The sequence below is a fragment of the Kogia breviceps genome, chromosome 1 (genome assembly GCF_026419965.1).
Source record: "Kogia breviceps isolate mKogBre1 chromosome 1, mKogBre1 haplotype 1, whole genome shotgun sequence".
In the NCBI taxonomy this organism is placed as follows: Eukaryota; Metazoa; Chordata; class Mammalia; order Artiodactyla; family Physeteridae; genus Kogia; species Kogia breviceps.
Window position 1 is genome coordinate 120,582,614 of NC_081310.1, and position 23,122 is coordinate 120,605,735.

The 23,122-nt window shown below is 41.5% G+C and overlaps 1 protein-coding gene and 1 pseudogene across 9 annotated transcripts in view; one reads left to right on the top strand and one right to left on the bottom strand.

Moving 5' to 3' along the window:
* Positions 1-7,562: 7,562 nt before the first annotated feature.
* EVI5 (ecotropic viral integration site 5) overlaps positions 7,563-23,122 on the top strand; it is a 203,871-nt gene continuing 188,311 nt past the window's right edge. For 3 of the 9 annotated variants that reach the window (XM_059082311.2, XM_067042691.1, XM_059082379.2), the window contains exon 1: positions 7,563-7,911. The gene's annotated coding sequence lies outside the window, so the exon portion shown is untranslated. The remainder of the gene's footprint in view (positions 7,912-23,122) is intronic. The other 6 variants (XM_059082329.2, XM_059082368.2, XM_067042700.1 and 3 more) reach the window with 3 other exon arrangements.
* LOC131763166 (small ribosomal subunit protein mS38 pseudogene) lies at positions 7,615-21,894 on the bottom strand (annotated as a pseudogene).

Sequence of the window (23,122 nt, forward strand, 5' to 3'; positions counted from 1 at the left end):
ACATGTTGTAGGAGCTGAGAATGTTAGTTATTATCCTTCCTCTTAGGAAAGTGCCTGACACAATTGTATGTCCTTAATACCTTTATGAATGAATGATTGAATGAATAAATAAATGAAGCATTCTTAGTGATTTGCTTGGGTTCACTTGTAAATGAGGACAATAATAGGGTTATGGTGAAGATTAAGTGAGATGGTAGATAAAATTGCTTCCATAGCCCAGCTCATGGAGAATGGAATATCTCCATTTAGATATCTCTGTATCACTTGCCTTTGTATTTCATAGAAACTCTCAATTAATAGTCCTGAATAACACAAATGCAATACCCATTAATAGAACACAAAAGCCTGCAGTATTCCATAACCTCAGTTAAAGAGTTAAAAAAAACCCCAAAGGGTAAGTTCTACCAAGTTAGTTATTCTGTCTAATGTCAAATTCAAGGGCTGAAACCACCTAATATATAGAAGCTTCTAACCAATGCCTCAGACTCAGCACCCCAAACACAGTAAGAATTAGTATACAATTGTCATTCTGAGACAAATCAAGTAATTGAAGGAAGGAAAGTGAAAGAAAGAGAAGGGAGGGATGGAGGAAGAAAAGGAAAGGTGGAAGAAAAACAAAATCAGCACTCATGCCCAGAAAGCTTTGTTTATTTCATTCCTAGTCCTCTACATTCTCAGCTTCCCCTAAGGATACTACCTAGCAAATGTACAGGGTGGAACTGAAAGGGTGTTAAATGGGTGGATCCCAGTGGCAATGTCTTGTAAACACTCCCTATGAGTCAGCTATAAATTCAATTCAAATTCCCAGTCTCCCTGTCTTTGCTTATCATGGTTACCACCAAAATGACTTCTGCCTTTAGAAACCCTAATAGGAAACAGGTAAATGTCTAACAATGTTTGATTTGATATTAAAACTTATAAAAATGGAGTTACTGTGCAGAAGATATTTTGTTACTGAGTTAGGGTTAATATACCTTCCTTAATCTTCAAATCACAGGAACAGTTGTGAACATTTCAGTTTTATTTTGAGAATGTTATCTCATTGTATTGCGGCCATTTGAGTGAGGAACAAAAATTTATGAAGTGTTAGGTTTAATTCCACACCTGTAAGAAAGATTATTTTAGTAAGTGCATTTTGTAATTTAATACCATTTCTCTCCTTGCTGTAATTGGCTGCTGGTTATCTTTTTTGAACGTGCTTTCTCAGAGGAGACAATGTGTCTGTATGGGTTTCAAATTTCTCATGTGGAGAAAAAGATTAGCGGAGGAAAATGCTTGTTACCAGCATTTGGTCCTAACGTTGATGGTTGTATGGCCTTTCAATGATGACTTCAGCAGTGGTTGCTTCCCAGTCCTGTTTAGGAGCACAGGACATAATAAAAGCTAAATTAATTTTACCATAAAGTAACACCTTCCTAATGTAGTTTCCTAATTTCCTTTTTGGTAGAGGTGGGGACAGAGTAGTAATTAACATTAGCTAAAGTTTGTACTTTACTGTTATTAGACAATTTTCACATGAAATAACACATTTATTGTTGGCAACTCTTATCCTTATTGTCTGATGAAGAAACTGAAGCTTACAGAGGTCAAAGGCCAAACAATTAGCAGGTGGTAGAGTCAGGATTTTTCTACTTAAGAGTCTGTTTAAAATCTATTAAAAATTTTTTTGTGTGTTGGTGCTTTGTGGCTTTGGATAATAGCAATTACCATTTGTTGAATGCTTATTCTGTGCCTTGCATATATTAATTCATTTAATTCAACACTTACATAGATACTTTTATTATCTCCAGTTTATAGATGAGAAGACTGGAGCTCAGTGAGGTTAAACACACTTTTGGCAAGCACACTTGAAATTTTAGGTCACAATCTAGTCACATGCATTAATTTGGAGGTTACTAGTTCCCAGATAATTGGATAGATTAGAATTGCTACTATAGTTGCACTAAGTTTTGTCTTGTGGTAAAACAGATATTTCAGACAGTCAAGAAAAGAATAGACTTCTCCTCTGGTTGGTGAGGTGGAAATTAGCACTCTATTGATGTCCCATTTTGGTGGCACAATTTCAAAAGCTGTTGTTGGGTTGATAATGTGAATGTCTGATATCACACGTAGAAATCATGACCAACCTCTAGAGCCCGAGAGCAGGTTCTTTACCACAACTGTGGCAGATATTGTCCCTACCTGTGCACAAACGCCAAGAGATGGCAATAGAGTTGTGTTCCTCTTAACAAACAATGTTCTTTCCTAAGATAATGTGTCTTGCAAACAACAGAATGCAGTGGAGTTGAAGTGGTGAGGTTAAAGCCATTTTTATAAACTCGGTATAGGGAGAGGCCACAGTTTTTGCACTTGAGTGCCTTTTGGATTTGTGCTGTGGAAAGCATTGAGCCGAGTGAGATAGGCTTTCACTATTTCATTGTGAGCCTTCAGTTTTCAAAGCAAAAAAAAATCTGAATATTAGCTGGAGGTCACAATGGAGTGTTGTTTCTCCTTTTTCTAGAATAGTTCTGCCAAGAGAATTTTCTGAGGGATGGAAATGGTCTATGTGTGCTGCCCTAGTAACAAGCAGCCACATGTGGCTATTATTAAGCACTTGAAAGGTGTGAGGGCTACTGAGAAACTGAAATTTTAATATAAGTTTAAATGTAAATAGTCACATGTGGCCAGTGGCTGATGTATTGGACAGTGCAATCCTAGAATGTAACTGAGATGCCCTGGTTCTCTCTGGAAGCTCCAGATGCCAGCTGCTCAAAGTGAGAGTGGGCAGTGAGTTTGACTCCACTGGTGAGTTCCTTTTCTGTACTCTGGGTAGTTTTTGCCTCTCAGGGGAATGCCTCCCTTGCCTTTGCTTTCTGTGAGCAATGAGGCTCACATGGCTGACTTATAAAACACTTCTGGCAGTTGAGAGCACTGTGTTCTGATACTTAACCCTTGCCTGGTTTAGAGAGGATTAGAGCTCAGACCCTCCTTCTGTTCCCCTCCTGGACAGTGAAACAAATCAATGATAAGGGTGTGTGGTATTAGAACATAGGCAATCTTGAATTGCTAACTGAATTTGCCTCATACTCAACTGTCTCTCTGAGGAGGGTGCCCCTGCCCACTGCCCCCATACTTCCTCTATCTTCTACTCTAGTTTCAGAGTGTGAACAGCCAAGGGCAGAAAGCTGGAGCAGAGGCGGTGTTGGTGTGGAATTCACACAGTGGGATTTCACTTCCGCAAGTGCTCAAGCACTTGGGAGAGGTTAGAATTAGGTATTTCTCTAGTTAGAATTAGCTTTAATGTTAATTTTATTATTTATTTATACAAATTTTATTTATTAAAAATAAAAAAATTAATTTTAATTTTTCAGTAAAAATTAAGGTGTAAACTCATCAAATAAATTGGAAAGGCAGAGCTAATGGTAGAAGCCTCTCTCCTCAGGCCCATGACCTCATTAGAGATAGTACATCTCAGGCACTTAGCACAATGGTACTGATTATTTGGATTATTTAGAATATTTTATTTTATTTTATTTTTATTTTTATTTTTTTGCAGTACGCGGGCCTCTCACTGTTGTGGCCTCTCCTGTTGCGGAGCACAGGCTCCGGACGCGCAGGCTCAGCGGCCATGGCTCACAGGCCAAGCCGCTCCGCGGCATGTGGGATCCTCCCGGACCGGGGCATGAACCTGAGTCCCCTGCATCAGCAGGCGTACTCTCAACCACTGCGCCACCAGGGAAGCTCCAAGCTTGTTCTTTATCATTCATTCAAAATACATTGAACAGCTACTATGCAAAATGCTGGGGTAACTGAATAGTCTAAGACAAAATATGATTTCAATAATTGCAAAGCTCTTGATCTAGTGGGTAAGTAATATAAACTACTTCTGACATTAGACGGACTGGTTTCAAAGCCTTGCCCCACCATTTTCCATTTGTACAAATAGGGGCAAGTTACATGGTATTTACTAAGTGTCAGTTTTCTCATATGCAAGGGTGTTATAATGATATCTGCCTCATGAGGATAGTATGAGGCTTAAAAGAAATAATGTATGTATAGCCCTTAGCCAATGCTCACACACAGAGAGTGCTCAACCGTGTGTTAGCTTGTTTTAAAATGAAGTATAATTGACTCAGGATATTATATTAGTTTCAGGTGTACAGAATAGCAATTTGATATTTTTATACGTTATGAAATGATCACCACGATAAGTCTAGTTACAGTCTGTCACCAAAGTTATCACAACTTTATTGACTATATTCTCTACATTACATTCCCATATTCTAAATAATCCAAATAATCATCTATTTTATAACTGGACATTTGTACCTCTTAATCCCCTTAACCTATTTTACCCAATCCTCCACCCACTTGGTGACCACCAGTTTGTTCTCTGTATCTTTGAGTCTGTTTCTATTTTGTTATTTGTTTGTTTTGTTTTTCAGAGTCCACATGTAAGAGAAAACATATGATATTTGTTTTTCTCTGCCTGACTTATTTTACTTAGCATAAATACCCTCTAGGTACTTCCATGTTGTTGCAAATGGCAAGATTTCATTCTTTTTTATGGCTAACATTCCATTGTGTATATATACACCATATCTTTATCCATTCATCTTCTGATGAACTCTTAGGTTGCTTCCATATCTTGGCTATTATAAATAATCCTGCAGTGAATTTTGGGGTACACATATCTTTTTACCCTTTTTTTTTTTTTTTTTTGGCAGTGCCGCAAGGCTTGCAGGATCTTAGTTCCCCGACCAGGTATCGAACCCATGCCCCCTGCAGTGGAAGCACGGAGTCCTAACCACTGGACCACCAGGGAATTCCCTACACATATCTTTTAAAATTAGTGTTTTCATTTTCTTCAGATAAACACCCAGAAGTGAAATTGCTAGATTGTATGTAGTTCTATTTTCAATTTTTTGAGGAATCTCCGTACGATTTTCCATAGTGGCTGCACCAATTTACATTCCCACCAATAGTGTGCTGATTTGAGTACTTGGACTCTCTAATCAATAGAAATTGATAAGAGGCCAGACAAGAAATTCAGGCAAGTTACTGGGGCTCCTGGTACAGCATGAGGGAGCAAAAACAAGTAACAGGTGCTCTTACTCACTCCTAGGGGTCAGGGGGCAAGTTGGTTCCCTTGGGCAGGAGGCATAGCTTAGGTGGTCTGTCCACCCCCTTGGTGGTGCTATGTGCAGGGGTCCTGCATAGTACCCTGCTTTTGCTCCTGGCATCTCAGAAACGTTTGTGGCCTTTTTGTATCTTACTGTTCATAACTGCCCCAACTGCACATATGCACAGTTATTTTTAGTCTCTTATAGTTTCTTTGTATTCTATTGCTCAAGGAAACATTTGTGCAGGTGCAAGCACTTTAGTAAAGGGTCCCAGGTCCCAGCCTAGCTCAAGTGTGGGAGGGTTTTATGACCCAGAAATTTCTCTCATACACCTTCCCAGTCAATTTCCTGCCAGAGGCAACCAGTTACAATTTTTTTCGTAGAATTTCAAATAAATAGAATCATAGAGTATGCACTCTTCTGTGTCATTTATTTATTTTCAAATAGGTAATATATTCACATGGCTTTAAATTAAGAAGGTATACAAAAGGGCAGGCAGTCAAGTCTCCTTCCCAGCCCTGACTCCCAACCATTCAATCTTCCTCCCTTGAAGCAAAAATTATTATGTGGGCCCATCCCATAGCTATCATTATTAATTCAGGGCTTTACACAGGTACTTTGAGAACTCAGTTTTAAAGGTTACCCAAAGGATCTTCTGACAGCCCAGCTAAAACGATATAAAATCAGTTTAAAAATAACTGGAGTTCTTTTTAGACTCTGATTCCGAATGTCAGATTGTGACATTTTACCTACCTATGACTTAGGTAACCTTCAAGCCATATCTAGTTCAAGTTCTGGCATTCTATGATTCTCATTTATTGATGAAACAAAACAAATATTGAACAAATATGGAAATACAACCATGAACCAAAGAAAACCAAGCTCCTGGCCTATTGATGTAATTAGTCCAGTGTTGGGGGGCGGAAACAAAAATTCACCAAAATAATCATATAATTACAGTTTCAGTGTCATGTGATAGGAATGAACCAAGATAGGGAAGTGTGAAGGTGCTTCTCAAAGGTAGAGACTAAAGGTGTGGTCAGAAGGATGAGGATTGGAAGAGCCTTCCAGGCACAAAGCAAAGCATATGCAGGTCTGCGGAGGGAGAAAACTGAGGAATTGGAAGAGGCCAGTCTGGCTGGAACAGAGATAGGATGGAATGTGGTTTGAGCAGTGAGAAGAGGTAGAGAGGTGGGCAAGCCATCAGACCATGCAGGTTAGTTAAGAGGTTTTGTCTAAGGAAGTGGGAGGCCATTGAAGTGGTACATGCTGGGAAGATAAAAGATCACACAGCCATTTGTGTGGAGAAGAGATTAGAGAGGGGCTAGAGGGCATGAGGATAAACCAATTAGAGACTAAATTTGTAGCCCTCCCAGGCCTCCCTCTGGCCCTCCCAGACCAAGGGAGTTTGGACTAGGGTGGTGATGGAGGAGATGGTACAGGACAGATTCAAGGAAATTTTGGGTTGTAAAATCTATAGAATTTGCTGATAGATGGAATACAGGAAGGAAAGGTAGATTAACAAAATGTCTCTTAGCTTTCTTATACAAGATGGATTCAGTTGCAATGAAACTATTAGTTGAAATTACTTTAAATAATGGCATAATCTGAAGTTATGCAAAATTTTGCCTCAGATGTAATTTCAAGTTTTTAGTTGGGTGGAGGGCATGGCTCTACTTCCTATTTTCTGGTATTTCTTAATCTTGTTTTTTAAAAGAATGGAGAATGTTTCTTTTTCTGAAATGCTTATTACAGTGGAACCCCTTCTGGAGATTATAAATTTAAATTAGGTAATAACCAGGGCTATCTAATTTCTAGGCAATTTTTTTGGCTAATTACTATCATTTTGTCACTTCTAAATGTATAATGAAAGTAATTTACATTGCCTTTGTTATTATTATTTTTTGCCTGTTTTTCCTGGGATTAGACCGGAATTAGTAGGTTGTTTCTGTTCTTAAATACTCTCTTTCTAAGAATATCTTCGTTGATATTGGATGACTGCCCGGCTGGACCTCACATATTTGTGCCCATGTTCCTGCCGGACTCCGCATAAATCCATTGCGTAGAGACGACTGATGGTAGAGTGATTTGCAATCACAAGTGCCATTTACACGTTAATTATTGTTTTTGATAGTGACCAGGTCACCTCTCGGGGAAGCCCGGGAGGCCTTTCGAAGCTTGCGCGTCTGCATCCCGTGGCCGCGACCTGGAGACATGCGCATAAGCAATGCAGCAATGCGAGGCCCGCAGCCTTAAGCGCGGGGTCGCTCGCTTCGGGGCGGGGGGAGTGTCTGGTGCAGCTCTTACAGGCAAGGGGCGGTTCCAGAGACTGGGGAAGTCAGCAATTTGTGGGTCCGACCGCTGGAGCTTTGAAAGAGAGGCGGAGGAACAAGCGGGAGTTCCCCGCCCCCGTTCCTCACGGTCCAATCCCTTCGGCTTCTCCTTTTCTCAGCCGGCCCGCCCGTCCCTTAACCTGCTCGAACCCATTATGCGGTAGAGCGGTCCGGTCTCTTTAAGACCCTGCCGCGCCTGCGCCTTGAGCCTTCCTGACGCGGCCGGGCCGGACCCGGGAGGAGCCGGCAGCGGGCACAGTAGGGGTTGGGTGGTAGTTGAAACCGCGGCGGCGCGGGTGGAGTGGGTCAGCGTCTGAGGCGGCCCCGAGCTCCTGAGTGAGCGCGGCGCTCAAGAGGGGTCGCGGACGGCGGCCGGCGGAGCCGGGAGAGAGGCCGAGGCGCTGAGAGGCGGCGGCGCGGCTGCCGGCTGGATGGGAAGTTAATGTTTACGGCGGAGTCCACCCAACGTTTCCAAGGTGAGGGGCGCCGCGCCAGGCCGGGCGGGCCGCGAGCCCGGGTTCCGCGGGGCGCACAGCCGGGCCGAGGCGCGGCGAGTGGGGGCCGCCAACCAAACTTGCGGCGCGAGCGGGGCGGGTGCGCCCGGCCCCCCGGGGCCTAAGTTCCCTGTGGTCGCCGCGACCCTCCTGCCGTGGGCGCTGGGGAAGAAACTCGCCAGCGGGACTTCCAGTGGAGTCCCGGGGAGGTGGAGGGACTAGGCAGCTTTGGGAGCGCTTCCTCGTAAATCCTGTGGGGAATACTGACTCTTCACCCCCGCCCTCGAGGCCAGGAGTCTGTTACTTCTGGGTGACCTGATGGGCCGAGACCGTCTGCGCCTCTTGCAAAGTTGGCGTCTTTATTTGGCCTCTGGGATTCTGCGCAAGGCCGTGTCTCCAGGCAGGTGATGGGCGAGCCAGGTGTGCTAGATGACGCCCAAGGATGCACTTGGGGAGTGTTTGTAGCCATCACTGAATCACCTTATGACTAGCGGGGCAAGCCTCAAATTAACCACAGAATTTCCGGTAGGTTGGATTGTGGTGTTGGTGTTTGCTTTAGAGTTGCTGTGATTTCTTTGTGGCTTTATTTCTGTGTTTTGGGCTTCACAGATCAACTCAGCTGGCATTCTCTCACCGAAGAGTTAACCAAAACTTTTAGAATGGTTTCTTCACTTTCCTTCTGTCTGTTGTTATTAGAGGTGATTTCAAAAAGTAGCATTTTCTTGCAAAGATTTCTTTGGGTTACAGTGTAGAATAACAGACTCCTAGAATAAGACTCCTTTTATTGCTGAAAGAAATCTGGTGCTTCGTGAAGAGCGAGAAAAGTTATCTGTTCACAGTTTTTACCTTTGTTCTGGGTTGAAATGTGTTAGCAGCTTTGTTTTGTTTTTTAAAAATTTTATTAATAAACGTTTGGCTGTTTACCAGAAGCTCCTTTTCTATTCTGAAATGCTAGTGTTAATGTCTCTGAGAAATTTGTGTCAGAGAAATCTTAAGAGGGCTTCCCTGGTGGCACAGTGGTTGAGAGTCCGCCTGCCGATGCAGGGGACGCGGGTTCGTGCCCTGGTCCGGGAAGATTCCACATGCCGCTGAGCGACTAGGCCCTTGAGCCATGGCCGCTGAGCCTGCGCGTCCGGAGCCTGTGCTCCGCAGAGGGAGAAGCCCGCGTACCGCCAAAAAAAAAAAAAAAAAAAAAAAAAGAAAGAAATCTTAGAAAACTTATTGTAGTATAATATATTTTAAAAAGTGCACAATCTTGAGTATGCAGGTAAAGAATTTTTACTAAGTATACTATCACAGATCAAGAAACAGAACATTGCTAGGTTGAGGTTTATATCTAGGAGTGGAACTCTTGGTTTATGAGGTATGTAAATGATAAAACTTTAGCATTAGATACAGTTGAACATTTTCCCAAAGTGTTCTACCAATTATCAGGGAATGGTATTCCATTTACTTCATATCCTTGTTAATGCTTGTCAGTTTAAAAAATTTTTGCTATTTTGGTAAAAGTGTAGTAATATATGTGTGGTCTTATTTACATTTTTCTGATGATTGTGGTTGGGTATCTTGTTGGCCATTTATATGTCGTCTTTTGTGAAGTGCCTGTTAAGTCTCACTATTATTTTTAAAAATTGGTCTCTAATTCTTTATTCTGGATTTGAGTTCTGTGTGTGTGTGTGTACACACATCTATCTTCCACGAGTCCTTTCTGGACTTAATCTTTTTCCACTCTGTATGTTGCCTTTTCACTCTTTTAATGGCCTTTTTTTGATGAATGGAAATTGTTAATTTTAATGAAACATACTTAATCCTTCCCTTTATGATTACTGCTTTTTGTGCCCTATTTAAGAAATCTTTGCCTAGCCTAAGAATATGGAGATATTTCCCCATGTTACTGTATAGAAGTTTTATTTTGTTTTACTTTTCGTATTTAAGATGTACAATTTACAGTAAATTCCAGATGGATTGTAGGAGTCCAGATTCACTTTATAACATATGGGTATCTATTTGACCCAGCACCATTTACTGAATATACCATACTTGCCCTTCTGCACTGTGTGACACTTTTTCATAAATCAGTTGACTGTATAAGTGTGGATCTGTTTCTGGACAATATTCTTTTTCATTGGTCTATTTGTTATCCTTGCACCAATATCACTATCAACTGATGTAACTTTATAATAAGCTCTGATATCTGTTGTTCGTATATATATATATATTTTGGCTATGCTGGGTGTTAGTTTCTGCACGCGGGCTTCTCGCAGTGGACTTCTCCTCTCTCTAGGTGCGGCGCGTGGGTTTAGTTACCCTGTGGCCATGTGGGATCTTAGTTCCCCAATCACGGATCGAACCGGCATCCCCTGCATCAGAAGGTGGATTCTTAACCACTGGACCACCAGGGAAGTCCCGATGGTTGTTCCTATTTTGTTCTTTAAGATTATCTGGGCAGTTCTTGGTTCTTAGAGTTTCCACATAAATTTCAGAATCTTCTCCATTGCTACACATTTTGGAAATAGAGAATTGACATCTTAACAATATTGAGTTTTCCAGTTTATGAACATGATTTATTTCTCCACTTATTTATGTCTTTTAAAATTTCTCTCTCTCTTTTTTTTTTTTTTTTTTGTGGTTCGCGGGCCTCTAACTGCTGTGACCTCTCCTGTTGCGGAGCACAGGCTCCAGACGCGCAAGCTGAGCGCCATGGCTCACGGGCCCAGCCGCTCCGCGGCATGTGGGATCCTCCCGGACCGGGGCACGAACCCGTGTCCCCTGCATTGGCAGGTGGACTCTCAACCACTGCGCCACCAGGGAAGACCCTAAAATTTCTCTAATATTTTGTAGTTTTCTGTATAAAAGTCTTCCACATCTTTTTTAAAAATTATTTATTTGTTTTTGGCTGCGTTGGGTCTTAATTGCTGCACATGGGCATTCTCTAGTTGCCGCGAGCAGGGGCTACTCTATGTTGCGGTGTGCAGTCTTCTCATTGCGGTGATTTCTCTTGTTGCGGAGCATAGGCTCTAGGCGTGTGGGCTCAGTAGTTGTGGCTCATGGGCTCTAGAGCGCAGGCTCAGTAGTTGTGGCACACAGGCTTTGTTGCTCCACAGCATGAGTGATCTTCCCGGACTAGGGCTCGAACCCGTGTTCCCAGCATTGGCAGGCGGATTCTTAAGCACTGTGCCACCAGGGAAGTCCCACATCTTTTCATATTTATTCTTAGGTATTTGATTTTTAAAATATTATTGTAAGTGATTTTTTTTTTTTTTTTTTTTTTTGTGGTAGGTGGGCCTCCCACCACCGTGGCCTCTCCCGCTGCGGAGCACAGGCTCCAGACGCGCAGGCCCAGCGGCCATGGCCCACGGGCCCAGCTGCTCCGCGGCATGTGGGATTCTCCCAGACCGGGGCACGAACCCGTGTCCCCTGCATCGGCAGGCGGACTCTAAACCACTGCACCTCCAGGGAAGCCCTTGTAAGTGATATTTTAAAACATTTGTGGCGGGCTTCCCTGGTGGCGCAGTGGTTGAGAATCCGCCTGCCGATGCAGGGGACGCGGGTTCGTGCCCCGGTCCCGGAAGATCCCACATACCGCGGAGCGGCTGGGCCCGTGAGCCATGGCCGCTGAGCCTGCGCGTCCGGAGCCTGTGCTCCGCGCAACAGGAGAGGCCACAACAGTGAGAGGCCCGCGTACCACAAAAAAAAAAAAAAAAAAAAAAACCACATTTGTGGCCAGTATATAGAAATACAGCTGATTTTGGGGGGTGGGGAGGGTGGCTCTGGGATTATTTTAAAACAAATCCCAGACGTCATTTCATCAATAAATCCTAAATCTTTAATGTCCCTTCAAGACCTAGTCCAAATTACACCTTGTATGCTCTAGTTTTACAAGGTTTTTAAATCTCTTGTATGTTATTTCCAGTGTCTGGGACCAATTAAAGATTTATAGAGTGTTTAACATAGAGTGTAACTGTGTTAGGCTCTGGGGATATGAGGCTGATTAAGATGCTGCCCCTGCTTTTAAGAAGTTGAGAGTCTAAGAGGAGTTGTAGAAATTCAGAAGACCTTTATCCTCCACTAGGAGAAGTGCTGTGATGAAAATTGGTTTGGCTGCATGCAAAAGGAGCATTTAAATACAAGTGTGGGGCACGTACTATGCCTGGCTCCCGGTGTTCTGAGAGCTGCACGGAGGAATTGGGCTGTGGGAGAGGGCTGCTATTACCGCGCGTACTTCTGCTTTATTTCTTGGCTTTCAGCCTTGAGCCTCGCTCCACTCTTGAGTCTGGAGTCTCTCCAAGTCACTGTTTCCTGAGAATAAATTTATGAGAGGATGTGAATAGTGGAGAAGGGAAACTGGAGGTCCATGTACAGACTTTAAACCACTAACCTGTTCTTCAGCCCCATACTTCTTCCCCACTGACTATATCCCTCGAGACTCTCAAGGGCTGAGCCTTTCTGGGGCTCTGTGAGCGAGGCACATCAGCCAGTTGACTATATTCCCTTGTGCAGGCCTGTAGGTTTAGCTTCCCATCCTCTACTCAGTTACTTATTCCTCAGTTACTTATGGCACCTATGAAACAAGAAAAAGTCTCTTTTCTTGTTTCATAGATGCCATATCTCTTACCTACCTGAGATTGTTAAAGACAGCTTCTATAAGCTTTCTTTTTCCTTGCATAGCTTGTTTCCTCCAAGTTACTTTTTTTCTGTTTGGTATAGTCTCAGCAGTAGAGGCCCTCTTCAGAGGTCTGGTAATCCTCCTTGGTTTTTTGCTTGTGACTGAGGGACCAAATACATCAGGCAGCAGTATTTTTAAAAAATTTAAAGGCTTCTCTGGTGATGCAGTGGTTGCGAGTCCGCCTGCCAATGTAGGGGACACAGGTTTGTGTCCCGGTCCGGGAAGATCCCACATGCTGCGGAGCGGCTGGGCCCGTGAGCCATGGCTGCTGAGCCTGCGCGTCTGGAGCCTGTGCTCCGCAACGGGAGAGGCCACGACGGTGAGAGGCCCGTGTACCAAAAAAAAAAAAAAAAAAAAAAAAAATTTAAGTGTGATTGCACACAGTAAAATATATAGATTTTAAGTGTATAGTTTGATGATTTTTCTGTGTGTACACCTGTGTAATGAACACAAGTTACAGAGCGTAGTGAAACCCCTAGAAAATTCCTTCATATCCCTTCTATCTTCCCCACTTCTTGCCCAGAGGCAACCACTTCTGATTTCTGTCTGCATAGATTAGCACCAGTATTTTCTAAAGTTGCCCAGGTGATTCCAGTGTGTGGTCAGGATTGAAATCATTGGTTTGGGTGGGCTGTTTGAGGCTCTCTCCAGTGTCTGTCTTTCCATTTGGCCTAGTCAGATTTCCCAGAGAGTATCCCAGTTTTCTGCTTGGAGGCCAGAGGTCTAGTTGCCAGTGGTCTGGGAACTCAGGAAAAGAGGGCTGGGTAATGAGCCATAGAGCATTTAATATGAAGGGACATATAATTTGCCTCTTTTTGTTAGGATACCTTCATCTTCCACCATGTGTGATTTATCCTTTTTAGAGAATAAATCTCTAACCTGATGCCTCATTGAGGTTGGGTCACTCAGCAACTTGGGAGAGGCATGGGCTCTAGATTTCTAACTGTTCAAACAGCTTTCACCTGATCCTTTCTTTTAGTCTCCCTTCCTTCTCTGTGTTCTGGCAGTTCCTGAACCCTTTGAAGATTCTGTAGCGTAAAGTGGGTTTGTTCTTAGTTGTCAGCACTGCTGTCTTATAATTTGTCTTTGACCAAATCAGTTATCACTCATCCATCTTTCCAGCTTCCAAAATTTTGTTGCTGTTGTTTCTTCCATTCTCTCGATCCTTATGGTTTGTGTCCTAAAAACAGAACAAAACAACAGCAACATTTTCTTTATCTTGTTTTAGTAGGGTTTTGGGAGGGAGCAAAATTAGATGTGTGGGTTCAGTCTGCAGTCTTAACGTGGAAGTCCCTCATCTGCTTTCCATTCATCATACAAAAATGTGCTGCCATCTGCCCACCACTGTTTCTCCTCCCTGTGGGGTTGTAGCTTTTAAAATTTGTTTACCGTTATCTACATAGAATGTTAGGAGGGAGAGAGCACTTAAATATTGGATCAAACTGTAATTTCTCTAGAAATTTCTAAATTCTTTTGAGAAGTTTGCATTGTCCCAGAATCTTATAATCTCAGGATTGGAAATGATTTTAAAGATAAGCCAGCTTAGTGAGCTATTTGATACTTTCTGTAGTGGGAAACTCGCTATAAAGAGAGAAATGACTGGAGAAACAGAGTGGGTTGTGGATCTCTGCAGTGGATCTGGAAATCAATATGTGCGTTAAACATTTAATATTGAATGAACAAATAATAGATCTTGCATATTTGTAACATACAGAAATTATCAAAAAGTCGCGGTGGTTTTGTTATTTTAATCAATAATTCTTAAATCCAGGTACTGTCATGGGGGGAGGTAATACTCAGAATTTTTTGTTTTTTGTTTTTAGCTGAGTTCTCTGAATACTTATTACAACGGGTCATCAGCGGTAATAGGGGTATGGGAGAGAGATAGGAGATGCATTTGCCCCTCAGGTAGATCTTGGGGGTCTGCCACCCTGTGGGGGTTTCCTTCAGGCCTGCCTTCCACCAGATGTGCTTCAGGTCTCTCTTGAACTTGATTTGCTGCCATTTCAGGCGTCCTTCCTTGACTTTCCCCAGTAGGTACTGGGTCCTCTTGACCAGCTTGTGGTACTTGAGATGATTCATCTTGTGCCAGCAGATCTTGAGTGTGTTCTTGCACTGCATCTGGGGTGCATCCCAGACCTCCTTACCCCACTGCTCAACCCCTTCCCCCACCTGGTTGGGCAGACACTCAGAGTTGGGCTGGAGACAACAGTCCCTGGGACCCCAGCGTCCAGTCTGGGCAGGAGGTAGCCAGTTCTCCAGGTCAGCCAGCTCTCCAGGGGGCTGATGGATATCTTCCTGAAGAGCAGCATTTCCTCAAGCTCCAGATGGACCCGCCTGCCAGGGAGGGAGGCAACGCCACTTGGGCCTGTTGGTTGCGTGCTGTAGCGAGGCCTGCAGGCATGCCTGACCAGCACCCCTGAGACAGGCCAGGACCCACTGCAGCCTACCCGGGAACAGCCCCGAGCAGCTGCGAAGTGAGGTGCACCAGGAACAAGGTCTGTGTGTGGCGGGGGCCCCAGGTGCTCAGCGGAGCCTCCCTGAGCCTCAGCTTCACCCCGAGGTGCCCACTGCGTGGGTGGTGTGGACTCTCGAGTCCCAGGTCCCCAGCCCAGCCGGCAGCAGCTGCCTCCGCTGTCCCTGGAGCCCGAGGCCTCACGCTGACCCTACCCAGACACCGCTGGGAGACTGACCATTCTGCTGCCCAGTATTTTTTGTGTTGAGAAAATAATATATTCCAGAAAAAATTGAAAAGTATTGCTAAAGTTGTAGAAATCTTATAGTTAACATAAACTGGTAAATAAATTAGAACCACCCATTAAAGCCTCTCTGTTAAGCTCCTCTGATAACTTTGTTATGCTTTGCACTCCTTTTTTCTTTAAAACACTAAGTATGTTTCCAAAGACTCTTTGAGATAAGAGTTTTTTATCATAAAGTTCATGATGAAATGAAAATATTATTCTCAATTTAATTTGTTTTCTCTTAAGCTAAATTTATAAAATTTTATGTGTTTACCTTTAAATTGTGTCCATCCTTTTCTGTGTTACAGTATCCTTTTTACATTTGAAATTTATGCTAGATAGTGAGTGGGTTTTTTTGTTTATTTTCTGTAATGCCCTTATTTAGCAAAACAAAAAGCTGTCAGCCCTTTGTTGCTCTTCAGATTAATTTTGGACAGTTATATAAAATATAAAAGTCTGCTTATCACTGCACACAATTTTATATGTTTGCATATAAAATTCAAGCTGTCAATCAAAGATAACATTGGCAGTTATTACTATCTGTTTTGGCGGTATGATAGTCCTTCCTCACTGGATACATGTAGGTTAATTAATGTGTGTTTTGTGGCTAGGAGCTGTTGACTGTGGCCTCATATGTTTGTTCAGAAAGGGTCATCCAATTTCTCATAATTCTAAGTTGCCTGGTGTGTTTATTTGTTGCCATTTCCAGATGTTTATTACTGTCTCTGTACTTCATGAGAGCATTCCCTGCCTGTGCTGTTGGCAGTTTATTGTTTAAGTGGCCAGACAATGTGGGTTTAGTTCTTGTTAATTGTTCTTTGTACTAATCCAGCGGCTCACAATTGTACTTTGAAAAATGGTCCCTAAAGCTGGTTAAACTGGCTATTATCTGGGTCTTCATTGTTGGTTTTGCTATTCATTGTCTTTTGGGTTCATGATTAGGACTCTCTCCTTAAGGAACTGCTAGCTCCTGTGTTCTTGGAAGGAACCTTGATAGAGATAGGAGCAGAATGGTTTTATTATGGATCACTGCTCTTTTTGTTTTTCATAAGAAAGTGTAAGCACTGATAGGGAAGTGAAGATGGGGATTTTGTTTTACCTTTGAATTGGTATTCAAATGATTAGTTGCTGTATTTGGCCTGATACAGATCTTTTGCTATGTTAAAAATGAATCCAAGCCACAACTACTGAAGCCCTTGCGCCTAGAGCCCATGCTCTGCAACAAGAAAAGCCACCGCAATGAGAAGCCTGCTCCCCGCAACCAGGGAAAGCCCACGCGCAACAACGAAGACCCAACGCAGCCAAAAATAAATAAATAAATAAATTTATTTTAAAAAAGTAAATAAATAAGTTCCAAAAGTATTTGCAGCTGGAATCTTCATGACAGCCCTGCATGGCTGTTGGAGTCACCCCACACTGCATCTTTAGGTCTAATCTGTGCTAACTTATTAACTTGCAGGCTTATTGAATGGCTTCATTTCAGATTTGGTTAATTTTCCCCCAAAATGCATGTCATGTATCCTCAATAAGCTGTATTCCCAGCAATCAATAAATGGATACATGTAAAAACTCAAAAAAAAAAAAAAAAAAAAAAAAGAATCCAGGGCTTCCCTGGTGGCACAGTGGTTGAGAGTCCGCCTGCCGATGCAGGGGACACGGGTTCGTGCCCCTGTCTGGGAAGATCCCACATGCTGCAGAGCGGCTAGGCCCGTGACCCATGGCCGCTGAGCCTGCGCTCCACAACGGGAGAGGCCACAACAGTCAGAGGCCCGCGTACCCGCAAAAAAAAAAAAGAATCTAGCATTCTCATAAATTATGCTAGTAAGTTTGTTAGAACAATGTAAACAGATACTGGATAGGAACTTCCCTGGTGGTCCAGAGGTTAAGACTCCATGCTCCCAGTGCAGGGGCCTGGGTTTGATCCCTGGTCAGGAAACTAGATCCCACATGCCACAACTAAAGATCCCACACATGGCAATGAAGATCCTGCGTGCTGCAGCTAAGACTCGGTGCAGCCAAATAAATAAATAAATTCTAGGAAAAAAAGATACTGGATAAAAGTTTCACTTGAATGAACCACACTGTATAATATGATATTTGAATGAGATACATAAGAGAAAGAAGAAAAATTTAATGTCTTCAAGTATACCAGAATCAGGATAGTTTAGAAGACTGAGCCAGAATTTGCTGATGAGAAAGTAGACCTTTAAGTAAATTGAGAATGAATCTTAGTGAATAAGCTCATGAAAAGTGTAATGCCTTTAAACATTTAATTTGAATACATGTAAGAGAGGAGCACAAAGTTAAAGACTCAACTTGGCTGCTTTTTTGAAAATGTGGAGAAGCTTCTTTTCTGCTGCTGGATGAACAGGTTATAAATGTTGTCAAGCATTTAACACACGAGATCAGAAAACTGAGTCAGTAAATGATCTAGAAATTTAATGAAGTTATGAACATTGTCAGTAAGTCAGTAAGTACCACCAAAGGTAATACATATATAGCATCTCCTATGTGTCAAGCATAATGATTGGTACTGGGAAGATAATGGTGATCAATACTACATAGACAAAAATCTTTGCTTTCACAAAATTTATAAACCAGGGGAACACACAGTTGGTATAGTCTTGTTTCTTTACTTTTTTTTTTTTTTTTGGCCATGCTGTGCAGTTTATGGGATCTAAGTTCCTTGACCAGGGATTGAACCTGGCCCCGGCAGTGAAAGCACTGAGCCCTAACCACTGGACCACCAGGGAATTCCCTGTATAGTCTTGTTTCTGAGTGATGTGATAATTAAAAAAAAAAAAAGGGTAGTTAAGTGATTAATTTGTCTTAAATCTTGAGGTTTTTTTTGTTTAAATTGAAGTATAATTGATTTTCAATTTGTCAGTTTCAGATGTACAGCAAAGTGATTCAGTTATACTGCATCTATTCTTTTTCACATTCTTTTTCTTTATAGGTTATTACAAGATATTGAATATAGTCCCCTGTGCTCTACAGTAGGTCTTTATTGTTTATCTGTTTTATATATAGTAGTGTGTATCTGTTAATCCCAAACTCCTATTTATCACTCCTTCCCCCCCAACCCCTTTCCCCTTTGGTAACCATAAATTTGTTTTCTATGAGTCTGTTGCTGTTTTGTAAATAAGTTCATTTGTATCATTTTTTTGATTCCACATGTAATTGATATTATATGATATTTGTCTTATCTGATTTTACTTCACTTATTATGATAACCGCTAGTTCCATCCACGTTGCTGCAAATTATTTTATTCTTTTTTATGGCTAATATTCCTTTGTATGTGTGTATACCACATCTTTATCCATCCATTTGTTGATGGACATTTAGTTTGCTTCCATATCTTGGTTATTGTAAATAGTACTGCTGTGAACATTGGGGTGCATGTATCTTTTCAAATTAGAGTTTTCGTCTTGTCTGAATATATGCCCAGAAGTGGGATTGCTGGATCATATGGTAATTCTTTTTTTTAAATTACATTTTAATTTATTCATTTGGTTGTGCCGGGTCTTAGTTGCAGCTCACTGGCTCCTCATTTGTGGTTGCCAGCTCCTTAGCTGTGGCATGCAAACTCTTATTTGTGGCATGTATATGGTATTTAGTTCCCTGACCAGGGATGGAACCCAGGCCCTCTGCATAGGGAGCGTGGAGTCTTAACCACTGTGCCACCACAGAAGTCCCTCATATGATAATTCTATTTCAGTTTTTTAAGGAACCTCCATACTGTTCTCCATAGTGGCTGTACCAACTTACATTCCCACCAACAGTATAGGAGTGTTCTCTTTTCTCCACACCCTCTCCAGCATTTGTTATTTGTAGACTTTTTGGTGATGGCCATTCTGACAGGTGTGAGGCTTTTAAAATAATTAGTATGGAAAAATGCTGAGTGACGTAAAAGTTTTAAATTTTAATACTTGCCTTAAAAAATTTTGAGGTAAGGTTTATGTATAGTGAAATGAACTTAACTCTACAATTGAATGCGTTTTGTTGAATGTGTACTCCTGTGTTAATCTCTCCCTCCCCAGTAATCCCACGTGGTTCCTTTAGTCAGTTCCTGTTCTGATATCTTTTACCACAGATTCATTTTTCATGTTCTTGAACTTCACCTAATAGATTAATAGAATAAGTGTGTATTCTTTTCTGGCTGGCTTCTTTCCTTCAACATAATGTTTTGAAATTCATCCATGTTAATGCTCCTTTCAGTAGTTCTTTTTAACTGGTGTGTAGTAATACATTGTATAAGAATAACACAGTTTGTTTATCCATTCTCCCATTAGGCTATTATGAAAGCTCTTATGAACACATAGCTATTAGTCTTCTTATAGACATACATTTTCGTTTCTCTTGGATAAATAACTAGTGGTGGACTTACTGGTTCATAGAGCAGATGAACATAGTTTAACTTTAGAAGACATTGCCAAACAGTTTTCCCAAGGGAATATATCATGTTACATTGCAATCAGCAGTCTGTGAAAGGTCTGCTTGAGTGACAAATCATAATTGAGTTTCAGAAAGACTGTGCTGGTACAGTGGGGTATGAGACTTGAGATAGGGAACACACAGAGTTAAGTAATACAATTGAAAATTGATGTATTCTTGTTCTAAGGAATTGATAGGGAGGGAGAGACTCTTAACAGATTCTGGAGCCTGTGGTATGTGGGGTGAGGATAAGGCAGGGGTCAGGTGATCCCCATGCATCTGCCATAGGCTGTTGGATATTGGTGTACCAGTCATTAACAGAATACAGTGGAGGAGGAGATTTTAGAGGGAGAGGGAGAAGTAAATCTGTTTTGTTTGTGAGTAGTAATTGGGGTAAAAGGAAGTAGATTAAATAACTGTATAGTGAGGAGAAGGCCCAGGATGGAATTGGAATTTTGGGGACCATTGACATGTAAGAAATGAGCTGATGATGAGAAGTCTGCAAAGGAGCAGAAGGAGTGAGTAGCTACCACAGAAGGGAAACCAGGGAAGTGATTTAACAAACTGAAAGAATAGAACTTTGAAAAAGGAGGGAGGGGCGTGAATGTTGTTAATGTGAGTAAAAAATAAGTGTAGCCTTTCTGGAGGTTAACTGTTTTTTATTATTTGACCCAATAGTTGCACTTTGTGGAATAACTTCTAAAGAAACAGACAAATGTGGAAAGGTATCACACACACACACACACACACACACACACACACACAGTATTATATAGTTTTCTATTGCTGCTGTAACAAATTAGTACAAACTTAGTGGCTTAAAACAAAAATTTAATCTCTTACAGTTATGGAGGCCAGAAGTCTCAAATGTTTCACTGGGCTAAAGTCAAGGTATTGACCCAGCTGGTTCCTGGGGTAGAACCCATTTCCTTGCCTTTTCCAGCTGTTAGAGTTGCATTCCTTGTATTCCTTGCATTGCATTCCTTGATCCCTTCCTCCATCTTCAAAGTCAACTGCATAGCATCTTCCCATGAGCCCAACCCAGATAGTTCAGGATAATCTCCTTATCACAAAATCCTTCCCTTAATCACCTCTGCCAAGTCCCTTTTACAATTTAGGGTAACATTCATAGGTTCTGTGTTTTATGATGTGCTCTTCAGGAGGCCATTAATTAGTCTACCACATAATACTAACAAGGAAGATCAAAGTACATTAAATTAAATTCTCAAAAATGTATAGTGTGATCTGATTTTTTTGGCTGCACCAGGCGGGGCATGCGGGATCTTAATTCCCTGACTGGGGATTGAACCTGTGCCCCCTGCAGTGGAAGCATGGAGTCTTAACTGCTGGACCACCAGGGAAGTCCCCAAGTATGATCTAATTTTTGTGAACTTAAAAAAAATACATATATACCTGTATATTACCATATGTATAGAAATCTTAATATATACTGTACTGCTAACAGTGTCTGTCTTTGAGAGTGGGATTACAGAGTACTCAAACTTTTCCATTTTTTTCTGTGATATTTCAATTCTTAACATGTATTTGCTAATCAGAAAAATAAAAAATAAATAAAAGGAAAAGTACTGTATGGGTCACATGTTACAGAGAGATCTGTGAGTAAGATAAGGACTCTGAAACATTTACTGGATTTAGCACAAAGAGGCTGTTGGTGAGTGACCTTGGTAAGTGTGGTTTTAGTAAAATGGTATGGTAGAAGCCACATTGCAGTGAAAAAGTGGGAGATGAAGAAGGAAAGAATGAAAGCTAAATATCTGTCCAGTTGCTTAGCTATGGGGGACGGACGATACTGTGAGACAGGGAGTACTTAGTGGGATGTAAGATCCAGTGAGAGCGCTAAATATTGGCAGAGCAGCCTGTTTAAAAGTTGAGAGCAGAAACTGGGAAGAAGAGAGAGACCACCTGAGTTCCAGGATAACTCACAGAGCACGAGGCCTGTCTTCTGACTTTAGACAAAAGACCCACTTACCTGTGGCAGGTGAGACTAGAGAGGTGTGGATATGGGCAGTAGTTAAGTTTATAACATTTTCATGTTCTTTAATATTATCAGATTTAAAAAAAAACCCAGAAAACTCTTGTAGTCCTAAATGCTTCTTTGACATTTTGTTGAAGTCCAAAGTTATTGTGTACCTGTGTTAATTTAGTCTTGCTAATGTACTCTCATTTTGTTGGTTTCTGATTATTCCTGTAGCCTCATAGTAGATGAATATATGAGGTTCAGGGAATGAGACCTTAGTTTTCTAGTGCAACATTTTGGGGACTCCTCCCCCCTGTTATTATTGACACTAATAATTGCATAAAAATCTGCTTATATAAGTTGATCAATTTTCTCTTGACTCTACAGTGTCACAACAGGAAAGCATTAGAGGTATCATTCACTCCAACCTTTTTTTAAGTTCCTGACAAGGGAACAAGGTTTAAAAAATTTAAATAACTTGTGAAGGCCCTATGTACCTTGTCAAAGGAACATGGTACTTTACCTTGCTGAGATGCTGAGGACCTTTCAAAAAATTATTATTTCATTGATACTATATTTCTGCCAGGATTCCAATTCCAATTAACATACATTTTCTACCTCTTAATTTCATCACTCTTCTTTCACCAGTATCAGTGTAATTAAATTAATTAAAATGACAATTTAAAATACATTTTTTAAGGCCTTGCCATGATCTGTGCATTATTTACCTATTTGGAGAATTATGTTGAAGATTCTTATTGACATTTTAGGATTTTTCAGAACTGTGGCAGTTCATTTTTATTTCACACTGGGTATGGGATGATGGTGCTTAACACACTTCTTGACACAGTGCTTGATATATTGTGTATGTTAAATAAAAAATTCGTGTTAATATGTGATATATTTTAAGAGGTACTTGTTCTGAATTTGTTTTTTTTTTTTTTTGGACTAGATTAAGACCTAAGGAAACAGGTATTTTAGTACTCTTGCTGCTGCCAGGAAAAAATTGTGTAGATATGCCTTTTTTTTTTTTTTTAAACAATTTTGTCTTTGTAACAGTCGAAGGTTGAGGTCAGGGAACAGGCTTATGAGCTCCTTGTTCATGAACTTGAACACCTTGGCTATAGCAATTTTAGGTGCAGCTCAAATTATCAAATTTTTAAATAAATTTATTTGTTTATTTACTTATTTTTGGCTGCATTGGGTCTTCGTTGCTGCATGGAGGCTTTCTTTCGTTGCGGCGAGTGGGGGCTACTCTTTGTTGTGGTGCGCGGGCTTCTCATTGCAGTGGCTTCTCTTGTGGAGCACGGGCTATAGGCGCGCGGGCTTCAGTAGTTGTGGCACATGGGCTTAGTTGCTCTGCGGCATGTGGG